General features: G+C 40.2%; 1 long non-coding RNA gene across 1 annotated transcript; it reads right to left on the minus strand.

Annotated features, from left to right (window-relative positions):
• Positions 1-16,523: 16,523 nt before the first annotated feature.
• LOC137937157 (uncharacterized) lies at positions 16,524-17,261 on the minus strand. The gene is made up of 2 exons (XR_011109610.1): positions 17,071-17,261; positions 16,524-16,949 (listed from the first exon to the last, which is right to left on the minus strand). It is a non-coding gene; the product is annotated as an uncharacterized lncRNA (long non-coding RNA).
• Between the last annotated feature and the right edge of the window lie 1,114 nt (positions 17,262-18,375).

The following is an 18,375-nucleotide window of genomic DNA, read 5'->3' on the forward strand; positions in this document are numbered from 1 at the left end:
TGAACCGGTTCTTGCTGAGATGGCACGAGACACCCATCAATATAAAAACATTACAGAGGATATTTTGGTTTAAACGAGATAGTTACTAAGCTGAACTGAACTGAGGCTCGGTGTAGTTCGGTTCGAGTTTGGGATTGATCGAGTCGGGGACCGAAATGTACTTGTACTGTTTGCAAATGCCACCCCTATTTACACCTCTATCCATTATTAACTATAATTTTTTTAATTTTATGATAAAAGAATATGAAATATGTAACTCAATTTTTAGAAACCAAAGTGAGATTTTTATTGAATCTATAGAGACCTTTTAGAAGATATCATGTTGTAATTTTTTGTGTCATTTTCAAGAAACTTTTTTACCATTGTCTATTGAAAACTTCAAAATTTTACAAGTTATATAATTTCCATATTTCCTAAAATAAGAGATTCAAAGTTAAACTTCAATGTTATTGAAACTAAACTGAAGTAGTCCATTAGGATAAAAAAAAACCCTACTAAACGGACCAATTTGATCAATTTAATTAGTGAATCAATCAACCTTGGCCACTCAACTGGGTCACATTGAAGTAGACTAACCCTCCCATTGAGTCACATGTCGATCAAACGAATTTAGCAAAACTTGCCAAGACTCATTGAACTCTGCCTTTTGTTTAGGTTTCATGTATTAAGGACTTGGAATTAAACCTATTAATCAAGCCAATTTGGTCAATTTAATTGTTGAATCCATCAGAGGAGGAAGACACCTGTCAAGATTCTATCGCTGACTCTCCCAAACTACCCTCGTTGGGTTGCTCTCTGCATCCGTCGTCTCTGCTGTCGATCCCCCCCAAACAATGTCTTCAACATTGATGAGATGAACATGAACATGAACAGAACGAAAACAACTTTCTAGATTTTTCCACAACCTTCTCTGTGTGCCCACGGTATATAATCCCCTCTTTCTTCCTTGTCACTATTTGTTTATCATTTTGACTCTGCTCTCTTCTCTAGCTTCTTCTTCCCGCTCCCAATTTTTAGTCCACGTTGCTTCAGTTTGTTGATCGGTTTGATCTAATGGCAGGGGAGAATTACTCAAAGGCTTCGTTTCTGGAACGTCTGATGAGCTCCCGGTACAGGGAATTCTCCATCTTCGTTCTTCTCGTCTTGGGCGCGACGGGTCCCTCGACGAGGGGGATGGTGACGAAGAATGTTGATGTATATGACTCATGTATGAGGTTGGGGGTATTTTTGTATAGGGGTATTTATATATTTTATACAAAAATATGTATAGGGTTTAATATAAATACGCCATTATGTAACCCTAATTTCAATCGGTGATAATTTCCAGGCCATTGCTCTGGTGGACGTACGCATACTACCGAACTACCATAAAACACTTTGCCAACTTCGTTATTCCTTGATTTATTCATTAATCACGTCGTTATAGCCAAGAAGGGAGGAATTTTTCACACAACAACTGGTATCAGAGCTTCAGGAAGCACAAGGGCGTCCGGAGTAGCTCAGAAGGCGCCTCTATTTCTGGAAACAAAGAAGGTTGCACGGAGCTTCGGTCTTGTCGTAAGAGAACGATTGGCCTGGAAACGACGGACCTGGCTACCGACCTCGCCGTCTGAGACCCTTTCTCTACCGAAGACACATCGCCGTTCGACGATAACCTCACGCCGAGGAGTTTCGCAGAGTTGGTGGAGAATTTTTCTACAGCAGCAGTTTCTGAAAACTAGAGAGAAGACGATCTCCTCTCTGTCGCCGCCACCAACAACGATCTAGTCGTCGCCGTACCTGAGCCTCTTCCTCCCGTTTCTGTCGCCGGTTCCGCGCCCCCCAGCTATTGTTGCCGTCGCCGCAGAAGACCCTCTATTTTTCATCACACGTTGTAAAAAACAGCGTCGTGGGGAAGAAGACGACGGGTCGGGTCCGTCAATTCACTTAACGCAGTTCCACTCAAACTGGCATGGTTTTCCTCAACCCAGTTCCAACCAGGCTGGTTCTGTTCAACTCAGTGAGTTGACTTACCTCTTGGCGGCATTCTTTAGGTGGCCCATGACAGCTTGTTTGATGTTCGATTAAGGTGATTTTGGAGGCGTTGGATTCGTCTCATCGAGAGATTCGATTAGATAAGACGCCGGTGCTTCTTTGTGCACATGCCGCGGTAGAAATCCGGGCATTCACACAAAAAAAACCCAAGTTAGGCTATGATGATGGGGGTTTCTTTTGCAAAATTTGATATGACAAAATTCGATGGAACTGGGAATTTCGGATTTATGGCAAAGGAGGGGGTAAAGGACTTGTTAGTGCAGTAGGGCATGTTGAAGGCGCTATATGGAAAACAATTGATAGGAATGGATGACATGGATTGGAAAGAAATGGAAGTGAAGGTTGTGGCGACTAGATGAGGAATCACCGACAAAAGTTTGGTTGAAAATGGAAAGTCGATATATGTCTAAGTCGTTGACGAACAAGCTCTATCTTTAAGTAGAAAATATATGGTCTTAAGATGTTAGAGGGCTAGGATTTGAGTTACCATATCAACGTTTTCAATTAACTCATTAGTGATTTAAGGCGGGTTGATGTAAAGTTTGAAGATGAAGACAAGTCACTGATGTTGTTGAATTCCCTACCGAATTCTCCTGTGTACGAAAATTTGGTTACGACTCTGATGTGGGAAAAAGAAAATCTCGAATTGGAGGATATCACAAGAGCTCTAGGCTTCCATCAGAGGAAGAAAGCAAGTGATGAGACTTCACAAGGTGAAGGACTTGTGGTGAAGGGTAACTAGGAATGTGGAAAAAACAAGTCTCAGAATGGATCGAGTAACAATAAATCTTTGTCTAAATCCAGGAAGAGGAAGAACACGTGTTTTAAGTGCGAAAAAAAGGGGCACATAAAACAGGATTGTCTAGAGAAAAAAAAAGGGAATGCAGAGAACAAAGAGGGTCCATCAAGGTCTGCGAATATAGTGGAAGAAGAAGACTCAGAGAGTGGTGACGGGGATATGCTTTCTGTTTCATCCAGTTCAAATCATCTCAGAGATTCTTTGATTCTGGATTCTGAATGCTCTTATCACATGACACCCAATAAAGATTGGTTTCACACCTACAGGTTAGTAAACTCTGGTTCTGTTCTTATGGGTAATGATGTTTCATGCAAAGTTGTTGGAATAGGGAGCATAAAAATTATAATGTTTGATGGTGTGGTTACAACGTTGTGTGATGTTAGACATATATCAGATTTAAAAAAGAATCTGATTTCATTGGGCACTTTAGATTGTAATAGGTATAATTACAAGTCTGCAAGAGGAGTAATGAAAGTGAGTAAAGGTGTCTTAACATTGATGAAAGAGAAGAAAATATCTGGAAATATCTACACTGCAAGGTACCACAATTGTAGGTGGAGTAGTAACTATAGAGTCTGAGTCAGACTGTACAGTCTTGTGGCATATGTGGTTAGGTCATATGGGAGTGCGTAGGATGATGAAGCTTAAAAGATAAATCTACTGAAGGGTGTCAAAACATGCAAGCTTGATTTTTATAAGTTTTATGTTCTTTGGAAATAGAATAAGGTGCAGTTCAAGGCAGCCACACACAAGATAGAGGGGATTCTTGATTATGTTCATTCAGATGTTTGGGTGCCAGTAAGAGTGGCATCCTGAGGAGGACACATGTATTTCGTGACTTTTATTGATGACTACTCACGAAAGGTTTGGGTGTACTTCATGCACCACAAATCAGAAACATTTGCCAAGTTCAATTTTTGATCAGCTAAAGTAGAAAACCAGACAGGGAGGAAGATTAAATGCCTCAGGTCAGATAATGGTACTGAGTACACAGATTCAAAGTTCAAAGATTTGTGTGAGTAGCATGGGATTAAGAGACACTTCAGCGTATGCAAGACACCACAACAATATGGTGTGGCGGAAAGGATGAACGTAACTATAGCTGAAAAAGCTTGATGTCTCAGGTTGACTGCAGGACTTGCAAAGAACTTCTGGGGAGAAGCAGTGAATATGCCATGTTTCTTAATTAACAGATCACCTAGAGCAACACTAGATGGGAAAGTATCAGAGGAGGTGTGGACAGGCAATGAGGTAGACTACTCTGGCTTGAGAGTGTTTGGCTGTCCAGCCTATGTACATGTTTCTAACGAGGAGAAGTCGAAGCTTGATGCGAAGTCTAGACAGTATATTTTTTGGGCTATCTGAAAGGGGTGAAAGGCTTCAAGCTCTGGGATCTGAAGGCAAACAAGATGGTGATCAATAGAGATATGTTTTTTGATGAAAAAACCATGTTGCAACGTACCCAGGAAGGAGAAAAACAGGTGCCAGAAAATTGTAGCACCAATGAGCATGTGGAGCTAAAGAACCATGATAGAGAAGAGGATGTTCAACATGCAAAAAGTTCTAGCTTATGTGATCAGCAACATCATCGTATAGCCACAGACAGACCCAAACGCACTATCAAGCCACCTACCAAGTATGGTTTAGAAGATTTGGTTTGTTATGCACTTATTACTAGTAGCAAGGATCCTACTACTTTTCAGGAGGCAGTACAAAGCCAAGAGAAAAGTAGATGGATGGGTGCTATGGTGGAGGAGATGGAGTCTCTGCATAAAAATCAGACATGGGAGTTGATGGAGCTTCCCGAGGGGAAGAAAGCGATAAGGTGCAAATGGGTGTATAAGAAGAAAGAAGCAGTATCAGAAAAAGAGGGGAAAAAAAATCAAGGCTCGTCTAGTAGCAAACGGTTACTCACAGAGGAAAGGGTTGACTATGATGAGGTCTTCTCCCCTGTGGTTAGATACACCTCCATCAGGGCAGTGTTGGCATTAGTAGCACATTTAGACATGCAGTTGGAGCTTATGGATGTAAAGACAACTTTCCTTCATTTGTGACTTGGAGGAACATATTTACATGGTGTAAGCAAAAGGGTTTAGTCACCCTGGACAGGAACATTTGGTATGCAATTTGAAGAAATCACTTTATTGGTTGAAGCAGTCTCTGAAGCAGTGGTACAAGTGATTTGACTCTTACAAGATCCGGATTGGCTACAAAAGGTGTGAGTATGATTGTTGTGCTTATGTGAAAAACCTTGATGATGATTCTTTTATTTTTCTGCTACTTTATGGTGATGATGATATGCTGATTGCTGCAAAAAGTGTGAGTATGAGTGTGGTCAACAAGTTGAAGATTTTGTTGAGCAAAGAATTTGACATGAAGGATTTGGGTGCGGCCAAGAAGATTCTTGGGATGGAGATTCACAGGTGCAAAGCTTCCAGGAGATTATAGCTATCTCAACATAGCTATGTTGAGAAGGTGTTGGACAGGTTCAACATGGGTAATGCAAAACCAGTAAGTACACCTTTAGCAAATCATTGTAGATTATCTACCGCTTAGTGCCCAAAGACAGATGATAAAGTTCATGACATGTCAAAGGTCTCATATGCCAGTGCAGTGGGGTGTTTGGTGTATGATATGGTTTGTACGAGACCAGATTTAGTACAAGCTGTCAGCGTGGTTAGCAAGTTTCTTTCAAATCAGGGTCGACAGCATTGGGATGCAGTCAAGTGGATTTTCAAATACTTGAGGGGTACTACAGACTATGACATAATGTTTAGCAGACAACAGTGTTCATTCAGTTGTGGGATATGTGGATGCAAACTATGCAGGGGACTTAGATGACAGGAGATTTACCACAGGTTACGTATTTACTCGTGGGAGGACCTATTTGTTGGAAGTTCATGGTACAGTCTATAGTTGCACTATCTACTATTGAGTCAGAGTATATAGTAGTAGCTAAGGCTACTAAGGAGGCTTTGTGTTTTACAGGGTTGGTCAAAGAGCTGGGTGTCCAGCAAGGTGGAGTTCGATTACATTGTGACAGTCAGAGTGTCATTTATTTGGCAAAGAACCAGGTGTACCATGCGAGGACCAAGCATATAAATGTGAAGTTTCACAAGATCAGGGAATTGGTTTCATCAGGTCAACTACTACTTGAAAAAGCTCACACTTCTGAGAATGCAACAGACATGTTGACAAAAATTGTTACTACTGATAAGGTCAAACATTGCTTGGACTTAATATATGTCTCCAGTTGCTAAATGGGAGACAGCCCCAACCTATTGTTCCAGGTGGAATGTTAGTTTATGCTTTCTTTTCGTTAAAGGGTGAATATTTGCCAAGGTGGAAATTGTTGAAGTATATGGCTCATACATGAGGTTGGGGGGTATTTTTGTACAGGGATATTTATTTATTTTATATATAAATACATCTAGGGTTTAGTATAAATACACATTATGTAACCCTAATTGAAATCAGTTCGTCACTCCGGTGGACGTAGACACACTACTGAACTACCGTAAAATTCTTTGCCGTCTTCGTTATTCCTTGATTTCTTTGTTAATCACATCGTTATAGCCAAGAAGAGAGGGATTTTTCCCACAACAGAGAAGGAGGAGAGACCTTCGCGGAGGAAACGCAGGAGAGGCTGGTATTCATCAACCCAGTTACGCAAGAGATGCTCGTTATCCAAGGAAGGACCAACCTCGAGACCCTGGTTCGGGAGATTCTTGAGATGGATTCCGTGAAAGCGGGGCCTTCGCCGGCTTCCAAGGCGTCAATCAAGGCCATGTCCACTGTGAAAGTTGATCCCAAAGGCACGTATAAATGGTTCCCATCTGTGCCTATGCAGCCTTTGGGTAACTATTTTACTGTACTTTTCTCTCTATTAATCATGAGGTGTGCAAAATAAAAAGGCGTTTGTCGGAGTACTGAAGCACATGGGAAGATGATAATTTGTTTGACTCAGTTGTTAATCCATTGTTCTGCTTATTCAGGGGCGTGGACCAATAGATGATTTCAATTATGTCGACCTGCCAGAGCACTATAAGAACCTTTTTTCTATGTGTGATCCTATTGGAGGTGATCACTTTAACATCTTTGCTGCTGGTCTCCAAGCAGCTGATCGTATAGTCTCAGTAAGCCGTGGCTATTCATGGGAGCTTAAAACATCGGAAGGTGGATGGGGGCTACATCATATCATAAATGAGAATGACTGGAAACTTCAAGGTATTGTCAATGGTATAGACACAGAAGAATGGAACCCAAAATTTGATGTCCATCTCACATCTGATGGTTACACCAATTACTCATTGGAGACTCTTAACACTGGCAAGGCTCAGTGCAAGTGTGCCCTGCAAAAAGAACTTGGTCTTCCTGAGCGGCCAGATGTTCCTTTGATTGGTTTTATTGGGAGACTGGACCAACAGAAGGGTGTGGACCTCATAGCTGAGGCTATCCCTTGGATGGTTGGTCAGGACGCGCAATTGGTCATGTTAGGTACTGGTAGGCCTGACCTTGAACAAATGCTAAGGCATTTTGAGCATCAACACCATGACAAGGTCAGGGGGTGGGTTGGATTTTCTGTGAAAACCGCGCATCGTATTACTGCAGGGGTAGACATTTTGCTCATGCCATCGAGATTTGAACCTTGTGGATGTTAACCGTTTTTATCAGAAATGGTTTTCTTATTAACGTGATCTCAAATTTCTGGTAGTTGCAACTTCCGGCAGTTGCAACTCCCTCAGTAACACGAAACCATGAATAACCTTGATGGGAGGTTGACTTCGGTTAAGTATTGTTTCGGTCCCCTGTCTCGTGACTCAAGCCCCTTCAGTGCCATCGCCGTGAGTGCTCAGAGATCGGAAGCGCCGAACACGAACAGAAAACAGAGAGAAGGAATTTGAAGCGTATGGAAGGAGGTACGATTTATCTTCCGCTTAATTTATAATGAATTTCATCTTGATATTAGAAATTCATGTTTAAGGCTTACAGTTGGTATCAGAGTAGACCTCTGATCCAGCGTTTCGATTCCGAGAGACTCTGTTTTATTTACGGTCTCTGTTCTGTTTTTTTTTTTTAAAAAACTAATTCTGCACTCACTGCTTGAGGGCGTCGGGGCTCTGGCATCGGCGACAACCAGCGTCGAGCATGACACCGGTGCCGGCGAGCATTCCGCACAGTTGCTGGCGCCGACGATTTACAGAACACCGACAGAGGCTGTCGCAGTACGCTTTCTGTGAGCTCACTGCGACGGCTGTCTCGTGACGCTTGAGAGCGTTGGAGATGCAGCGCCAACGCCGGAGACAATTCCGACCTGTTTTCCGTCGTCGACGACTTGAAAGAACGCCGGCGAAGTTTTCTTCTGGGCGCGGCTGGAGGTTGAAGACGACCTCCAGCGCGCAAAAAATTTTGATTAAATTTATAAGGTATTTTTGTAAATACCATCGAGTTGGCTCGGGACGAGTTTTCTGCGACTCGCCGTTCCAACTCGGCAACCGCGACTCAGGTCGGGTTGACTCGAAAAAAAAAAAAACATCGAGTCGACTCGGACGAGTTGAGTTGGCTCGCCGTTCCTGAACCGAGCCGACTCGGTGCATAAATTGGATTTGCGCCGGCGGGATTCGAACCCGCGCGCGATGGGAAAATTACTTGCGCCAGTGACCATTAGGCCACTGGCCGTCTATAGTTCAGTATTTTAGGAACGTTTAGATTTATTTCCTATTACAGTTTTTTATGCAATTTTTGGCATATATGTAAATGTATGAAATTAAAGTTATGCATAATATTATAGTTTTTCATTATGCATATCTTATGAGTATATTTGGTGCATAATGATAACATGTTAGTGTAAGTTACAATTATGCAATTCATGTTATTCTCATATATTTATGAGATTTAATGTCTAGTGATCTATATAATTTTTATTAATTAGAGAGTAGCCACATCATCTTTAACTTAATAAAAATTATATATTATGATTAGGATCACATAAAGAATATTAGACATTAATTGTAACTAATTTTATTTGATATAATAAATTTTATCCCACAAGAATTTTTATTATATTTGAGTTTATTAGTTAGGATAAAAAATCAAGTTATTCATAATTAACCCACAGGGATTATGAATTCATAAATAATTTGATAGTTTTATCATAAAGAAAAATTAGAAATTAATTGTAATTAATTATACTTAATATAATAAATTTTATCCCACAGGATTTTTTTATTATATTTGAGTTTATTAATTAGGATAAAATATCAAATTATTCATAATTTACCCACAGGAATTATGAATTCATAAATAATTTGATAGTTTTATCATCAAGTTTACTCATAAAGAATCTTGAATCTACTTGAATTAAAAACATTTAGCCCACAAGCAATATTTTTTATGTCAGTTGATTTGATTTTTAAGCATGATTTACATTGGTAAAGCATGATATTTTATTCAGGCCTCAATTTTAACATCGACATGTAATTTGTAATTTTATGCAGTTGTACAACTTGCACATTTCTCTGATTATCGTTGTGATATCCCTGATCTTAAGGGAGATAACTATAAGGTCAGGAAAGAGAGAATACTTCTTCATTTAGGGTGGATGGATATAGATTATGCTATTAGGAAAGACGAACCACCCATAATTACTGATACCAGCACTACAGCTGCAATTACACTTTATGAATGATGGGAGCGATCTAATTGCCTCAGTGTAATGTTTATTAAGACAAAAATTGTTGCTGGTATTTGTGGTTCTGTTGAGCAGTATGAAAATGTCAAAGACTTGCTGAAAGCCATTGATGTTCAATTTGTCACTTCAGATAAGGCATTAGCAAACACCCTAATCATGAAGTTCTCATCCCTAAAGCACACTAGTATGAGAGGTGTGCGTGAGCACATCATGCAAATGAGGGATATTGCGGCTCAATTAAAAAATCTTGAGGTTGATATGTCAGAATCTTTCGTGGTGCATTACATTCTGAATTCCCTTCCGCACCAATATGGACCCTTCAAAATCTCGTACAACACACATAAAGATAAATGGTCAGTTAATGAACTTTTGACCATGTGTGTTCAAGAGGAAGAGAGACTGGTGATGGAACAAGGAGAAAATGTCATGATGGCAACACATGGAAAAGGCAAGTATCAAGCCAAACAAAAAGGGAAGGGTAAAATATTTCCCCAAGTTGGTATTAAGAAAGATTTCAAGTGTTTTTTCTGTAAAAAGAAGGGACACATGAAGAAGGAATGTGCCAAGTTTCAGAAATGGCTTGCTGACAAAGGTACACCAACCTCATTTGTTTGTTATGAATCTAATATGGTTAATGTCAATAATTACACTTGGTGGATTGATTCTGGATCAACAATCCACATCTCGAATTCCTTGCAGGGTTTGCAAAACCTAAGGAAACCAGTGGGAAGTGAGCATCACATTTTCTCAGGAGATCAGATGAGCTCACATGTGGAAGTTATAGGAACTTGCTATTTAACTTTAAGTAGTGGCTTTGTTTTAAAATTAGAAAAGACTTTTTATGTTCCAAGTTTCTCTAGAAACTTGATTTCAGTTTCAAGGCTTGTACCATATGGATATTCTTTTAACTTTTCATACTCATCTTTCAGTATATATTATAAGTCTGATTGTGTTGGGAATGGTACATTGTCTGATGGTCTTTATAGCATTAATTTACAAAACAATGCCACTTACGGTTCAATGCATGTTCACATTGGTAATAAAAGAGGTGTTATTAATTAGGATTCCTCTACATTATGGCACCGGAGATTAGGTCATATCTCCATAGATAGAATTAAAAGATTAGTGAATGAAGGGGTACTTAATACTCTGGATTTTACTGATTTTGAGACTTGTGCAGACTGCATTAAGGGAAAGCAGACTAACAAGTCAAAGAAAGGTACCAATAGGCTTTCAACCATATTAGAGATCATACATACTGATATATGTAATCCAGACATGGACTCACATGGTCAGAAATACTTTATCTCTTTTATAGATGATTCTTCACGATACATGTATCTCTACATGCTTTATAACAAGAATGAAGCATTAGACGCCTTTAAGATCTTTAAGGCTGAAGTAGAGACACAATGCGGTAAGCAAATTAAGATCGCGAGATCAAATAGAGGTGGAGAATACTATGGTAGATACACTGAAAATGGACAATCACCTAGGCCATTTGCAAAGTTTCTTCAGGAACATGGGATTGTTGCCCAATATACCATGCCTGGTTCTCCGGACCAAAATGGTGTAGCAGAAAGAAGAAACCGAACATTATTAGGCATGGTGTGGAGTATGCATAGCAACTCCAATCTTCCTAGATCCTTGTGGCCTGAAGCACTTAAGACGACAGTGTATATATTAAACCGAGTTTCAACCAAGGTTGTTCCAAAAATGCCATTTGAATTATGGAAAGGTTGGAAACCGAGTTTGCGACATATGCGCGTTTGGGGATGCCCATCTGAAGTGATAATTTATAATCCACAAGAGAAGAAGTTGGACTCAAGGACCATTAGTGGGTATTTCATTGGATATGTTGAAAGGTCTAAAGGTTACAGATTTTATTGTCCATCTCACAACACTAGGATTGTGGAATCAAGAAATGCAAAATTTCTTGAAAATGACTTGATCAGTGGGAGGAATCCAACTTGGAACATAGTTTTTGAGAAGGATTATTCAAAATCTCAACCTTCCACCTCAAGTGATAGATTGGTTGTTGTTCACAGCACCCCTCAAGTACAAACTGGTGTTGAATAACCAATCATTGAAGTTCCACAAATTGCAGACAACATTCCAGTAGATCAAGTTCTTCAAGAGTTGCCAAACACTTTTGAACAACTAGTTGAACCACTTAATTCTCAGGAAAATGATGGTTCTACATTAAGAAGATCTATTAGACTTAGGAGATCAGCAATTTTTGATGATTATATAGTGTATCTGCAAGAATCTGACATTGGAACCGCAAATGATCCCATGTATTTTTCAGAAGCCATGAGTTGCAAAGAATCAGAATTATGGTACAATGCCATGAAGGAAGAGATGAATTCTATGAAGAGTAATGGAGTCTGGGATCTTGTTGAGTTGCCTAGTGGATTTAAAGCCATTAGATGTAAATGGGTCTTTAAAACAAAGAAAGACACATTAGGCAACATTGAGCGATACAAGGCAAGACTCGTTGCTAAGGGATTCACTCAGAAAGAATGAATTGATTACAAGGAAACTTTTTCTCCTGTATCTAAGAAAGATTCCTTGCGCATTATTTTGGCATTAGTATCCCATTTTGACTTAGAGATGCAACAAATGGATGTGAAAACGGCATTTCTCAATGGAGATCTAGAGAAGGAGGTTTACATGAAACAACCTGAAGGATTCCCCTCTAGTGATGGTGACCAATTGGTTTGCAAGTTAAAAAAGTCAATATATGGATTAAAACAAGCATCCCGCCAATGGTATTTGAAATTCCATAATATAATTTCTTCATTTGGGTTTGTAGAAAACATTATGGATCAATATATATACCAGAAGGTCAGTGGAAGTAAAATTTGTTTTCTTTTTTTATATGTGGATGACATTTTGCTTGCAACCAATGATAAGGGTTTTCTACATGAGGTGAAACAATTTCTCTCTAACAATTTTGATATGAAGGATATGGGTGAGGCATCTTATGTCATTGACATTAAGATTCATAGAGACAAATTTCGAGGTATCTTAGGTCTGTCTCAAGAAACCTGTATTAATACAGTGTTAGAGAGATTTCAGATGAAAAATTGTTCACCAAGTGTAGCTCCCATTGTGAAGGGTGATAGGTTCAATTTGAACCAATGCCCGAAGAACGACCTTGAAAGGGAACAAATGAAGGATATTCCATATGCTTCTGTTGTCGGAAGCCTAATGTATGTTCAAGTTTGCACAAGACCTGATATTGCATTTGCTGTTGGGATGTTGGGGTGATATCAGAGTAATCCCGGGTTAGACCACTGGAGAGCTGCAAAGAAAGTCATGAGGTACCTTCAAGGAACCAAAGACTACATGCTGATGTATAGGCGGACGGACAATTTAGAAGTCATTGGTTACTCAGATTCTGACTTTGCTGGTTGTGTTGATTCCCGCAAATCAACATCGTGTTACGGTCCCGGATCTGACACATGGATTCTTTGGGAGGATCTGCAATCTGCCACGGGTTACGGGTCTTCCAAGCATTACCATAGGGGTAGTAGGAAGACATGGGGAAGACGAAAACGAAGATCAAGCCAAAGGGAAGCTTGATACCCTAGAGCTCATTGAGGAGAACTCTAAGCCTCTTACGCTAAATTTAAACTAATTCTTAATACTTCAATGCTTCTATTTCTCATTAGTCTTACCCCTTAAATAGGGTTCACCCGGTTAGGGTTTACAATAAAATATTCCAAAAATACCCCTATAAATAAAATATTCCAAAAATACCCCTATGACCTAAAACTGAAATAAAATAAAGTAAATTAAAGAAAACACTAAAATAATAATGTTATTGCGTGCATAACATTACACCCCCCTTGGAAAACGAGCTTGTCCTCAAGCTCGGAAGTAGTGTCTGTATGCCGACGTCTTCACCGGTGCTGAAGTAGCATCCGCGAAAGCTATGACGCCCCCTCTGTTTGCCTGCTTTTTTTTTTTGTTGGGGGGGGGGGGGGGGGGGGGGGGGGGGGGGCAGCGGTACGAGTTAACCTGGGTTGACCCGGTTCAGGAACCCGGTCCGGCTTGCGACTCAGCGGACCAGGCCAATTAAATTTTCCTAAGTTAGGAAAATTTAATCGGGAGTCGTCTTCTTCCATCGGCGGCTCCCGAACTCTGCGGCCGGCGGTTCCGTTCCTCACGGCACTGACGATTACTGGTGACGTTCGTCTCCTTCCTCTCTCCCGGCACCGACGAAATCGCATGATTTTCCGGTGGCGAATCGCAGCCCGTCGGGGCTTCGCTGCCTGGATAGTTTCCGAGACAGAGGGGTCTTGGAAACTTGTAAATCGTCGTTCCTCAGCCTCCTGGAACCGAGATCCCTTGCGGAAAAGTTGCTTATGGCGCCGACGAACTATCAAGCTTCGCCAGTGGCGACGAGAAGCCCGTTGAGGCGTTGCCGCTTGGAATTTTTCCGAGACAGAGGGCTCTCGGGTAGTTTGTCGACGAACCCAAGGGAAGCGACTGGGTCGCCTGCTACTCCGGCGGCGAATCGCACCACTTGGAGGCGAATCGTAGCCCTTGGAGGCATATCGGAAGTTCTGCGCTTGCTCGGAGATTTCGAGTGCCATCGGAATTTCCGGTGCAGCCATTTTTGGAATTTCAGAATCCCCAAATTCCGATGTCGTTGCCACTGGAGTTCCTAGCCGTTGGCCTTTCTGCTCGTCCAAGGCAGCAGTTGCCTCTTCTACGCATATGCAGGAAATTTCAGGTCGTATGACCTTTTCTGTGGGAGCACGTGGCTCCATTGCCGAACATTCAATTGAAGCATCTAACTGTGCTCGTATTTCCTCCAATTCCTTACCCATAGCAACCCATCTTTCTTGGGATATAGAATAACCCATTGTGTTCCTGCTCTGATACCAGTTGTTATGGTCCCGGATCTGACACATGGATTCTTTTGGAGGATCTGCAATCTGCCACGGGTTACGGGTCTTCCAAGCATTACCATAGGGGTAGTAGGAAGACATTGGGAAGACGAAAATGAAGATCAAGCCAAAGGGAAGCTTGATACCCTAGAGCTCGTTGAGGAGAACTCTAAGCCTCTTAAGCTAAATATAACCTAATTCTTAATACTTCAATGCTTCTATTTCTCATTAGTCTTACCCCTTAAATAGGGTTCACCCGGTTAGGGTTTACAATAAAATATTCCAAAAATACCCCTATAAATAAAATATTCCAAAAATACCCCTATAAATAAAATATTCCAAAAATACCCCTATGACCTAAAACTGAAATAAAATAAAGTAAATTAAAGAAAACACTGAAATAATAATGTTATTGCGTGCATAACACATCGGGATTCATTTTCTTGTTAGCTAGTGAAGCAATATCATGGAGGAGTGCCAAATAGACTTTGACCGCCACGTCGACTATGGAAGCTGAGTTAGTTTCCTGTTTTGAGGCTACTTCACATGGTGTATGGCTTAAGAGTTTCATTTCTAGGCTTAAAATTATGGATTCTATCTCTAGGCCATTAAGAATATATTGCGATAATTCAGCTGCTGTTTTTATGGCCAAGAACAAAAAAAGTGGAAGTCGAAGTAAACGCATCGACATAAAGTATTTGGTCATAAGAGAACGTGTTAAAGAAAAGAAAGTGGTCATTGAGCACGTCATCACTGACTTAATGATCGCAGATCCTTTGACTAAGGGCATGCCACCGTTTAAATTCAAGGATCATGTTGTGAATATGGGACTTGGTTCCATTATGTAAATTTTTTCATTGTATAAACAATGTTATTTCAGTGAAATTCTTAATTAATGTGATGTTTTTTTTCTCATATTTATGTGCACTTTAAATTTTGAGAAAATTCATCTATGTAGGACCAAGAGTAAACATAGGGTTTATTCATAAAGTATAAGTAATACATACATTGTAATACATGGAAGATAATACTTGTCATTAGAGGACCTATCGCCATGATTCATGTATTTATTACTTAAATTCAGATTCTCGATCGGTTTAAGATTATATTAGAAGTTTGGACCAAGTGGGAGAATGTTAACCGTTTTTATGAGAAACGGTTTTCTCATTAACGTGGTCTCAAAGTTCTGGCAGTTGCAACTCCCTCGGTAACACGAAGCCATGAATAACCTTGATGGGAGGTTGGCTTCGGTTAAGTATTGTTTTTGGCCCCCTGTCTCGTTACTCAAGCCCCTTCAGTGTCATCGCTGTGAGTGCTCAGAGATCGGAAGCGCCGAACACGAACAAAAAACAGAGAGAAGGAATTTGAAGCGTATGGAAGGAGGTACGATTTATCTTCCGCTTAATTTATAATGAATTTCATGTTGATATTAGAAATTCATGTTTAAGGCTTACAGTGGACTGAACCAACTCTATGCTATGATGTATAGGACAGTTCCGGTGGTTCATGCGGTTGGTGGTTTGAGAGATACAGTTCAGCCTTTTGATCCCTATGGTGAATCAGGTCTTGGTTGGACATTTAACAAGGCCGAAGCCGGTCAGCTTATTCATGCTCTTGGGAATTGTTTATTTACCTACAAGGAGTATAAGAAGAGTTGGGAAGGGATCCAAAGAAGAGGGATGATGCAGGATATCAGTTGGGATCATGCAGCTCAGCAATATGAGGAAGTCCTTGTTGCAGCTAAGTATCAGTGGTGACATGAACTGAGAAGTTAACAGAGAAGGATTATAAGCCTTTAATTTTGGTAAGGTTGGGCTCTTTGTCATGACTAGGAGGATCTTCTCTAACAATCTAGATGTGAAGGTAGGAGGGAAGTCTGATGCCTGCTGTACCTCTTTTACTTTTATTTCTTCTTTTAGGTGTCTCAACGAACATAGTTCTCCTGTATCATATTTTGTTGTACTCTTGTCACAAATGAAACATCATTGCTCTTTTTATTTCCTTGATGTTCCATTCCCACTAGATCTGCATCAGGGTAAGTGGTCTTAGATTTATTCTTTTATTGTTCTTCTCTTTGGCTGCCATCTTACAAGCCCGGTTACTGACGTGCTTCATAATGCATTGTCATCTTATAAGGTTGCTAACACCGATCTGGAAATACAATATCTTCTTCAGTCTTACAGAAATCATGGAGAGAATACTTGGAACTTCTCTTATTATCTTCACTGACATAAAGTTAGCTCGACCGAACAACAGAGATTCTGGGAATTCTCATAGAATGAAAACCCTAGACCTTAAAAGGAGTGCAAAGTTGATGACAGAGTAGAGATTGTGCAAGATGGCCGGCAGTGATCTTTGATATCCATGCAACGGCACTGTGGGGGAATAGATCTTGTGCAAGGGCAAAAGTTGCAGGACTTGTCGCAATAAGACTTGACGTCGAGGCATTGGCACTGTGGGGGAATAGATCTTGTACAGATGCAGCTCTCACAGCAAGATGCATCACTTTCTGAAATTGAAACTCCTGCAAAAGAGTACATACTTACCATTTGCACAAGCAGAAATTCTTGAGACCATGTTTTCACTAGACATCTTGATTTATTTTTCTACAAAAAGATCTATTCCAGGAAACATGGGAACATTACCTTGGAGTAATTGGTGACTGGTAGAAGCCAGTGATGAAAGAGCCACTGCCAGAACCATTATCAGAATGAAGGAGAGCTTCATCTTCTTCCTAGAGAGAAGGTGGCTTGCTTGTGTTGTAGTCTTGTAGATAGCCGGAGATCAGCTTTATTGGCGTTGGAAAGGTGATAAGGTAGAGATTTCGGCAAATAAAATAAAAGAGCTGACATACGAGTTGTGCTATTTCCTGAGGCTTATCTTTAATAATAGTTATTCTCGAGGTGGCCTGTTAGTGGGCCTCTGGATAAAGTGGGATAAAGTTGAAGTGAAAGTGATTGTGATTACACTGTGATTTGACCCAGATGTGTTAGTATAGTTTATGTCGGTGAACCGGTTCTTGCTGAGACACCCCATCAATATAAAAACATTACAGAGGATATTTTGGTTTAAACGAGATGCCCTAAATTGTTCAAGTTACTGAGCTGAACCGAACCAAGGCTTCGTGTAGTTCGGTTCGAGTTTGGGAATGATCGAGCCGGGGACCGAACTGTACTTGTATTGTTTGCAAACTGGCTTGGTTCGATGCCACCCCTATTTACACCTCTATCCATTATTAACTATAATTTTTTAAATTTTATGATAAAAAAATATGAAATATGGAACTCAATTTTTAGAAACCAAAGTGAGATTTTTATTGAATCTATAGAAACCTTTTAGAAGATTTCATGTTGTAATTTTTTGTGTCATTTTCAGCAAAAATAATTTTCCATATTTCCTAAAATAAGAGATTCAAAGTTAAACTTCAATGTTATTGAAACTAAACCGAAGTAGTCCATTAGGATTAAAAAAAAAACCCTACTAAACGGACCAATTTGATCAATTTAATTAGTGAATCAATCAACCTTGTCCACTCAACTGGGACACATTGAAGTAGACTAACCCCCCCCATTGAGTCACATGTCGATCAAACGAATTTAGCAAAACTTGCCAAGACTCATTGAACTCTGCCTTTTGTTTAGGTTTCATGTATTAAGGACTTGGAATTAAACCTATTAATCAAGCCAATTTGGTCAATTTAATTGGTGAATCCATCAAGGGAGGAAGACACCTATCAAGATTCTATCGCTGACTCTCCCAAACTACCCTCGTGGGGTTGCTCTCTGCATCCGTTGTCTCTGCTGTCGATCCCCCCCAAACAATGTCTTCAGCATTGATGAGATGAACATGAACATGAACAGAACGAAAACAACTTTCTAGATTTTTCCACAACCTTCTCTGTGTGCCCACGGTATATAATCCCCTCTTGCTTCTTCTTTGTCACTATTTGT

Source organism: Aristolochia californica, unplaced genomic scaffold, assembly GCF_029961685.1.
Source record: "Aristolochia californica isolate CCGP_79_NKW_82.1479 unplaced genomic scaffold, dmAriCali1.0.hap1 SCAF_7, whole genome shotgun sequence".
NCBI classification, from domain to species: Eukaryota; Viridiplantae; Streptophyta; class Magnoliopsida; order Piperales; family Aristolochiaceae; genus Aristolochia; species Aristolochia californica.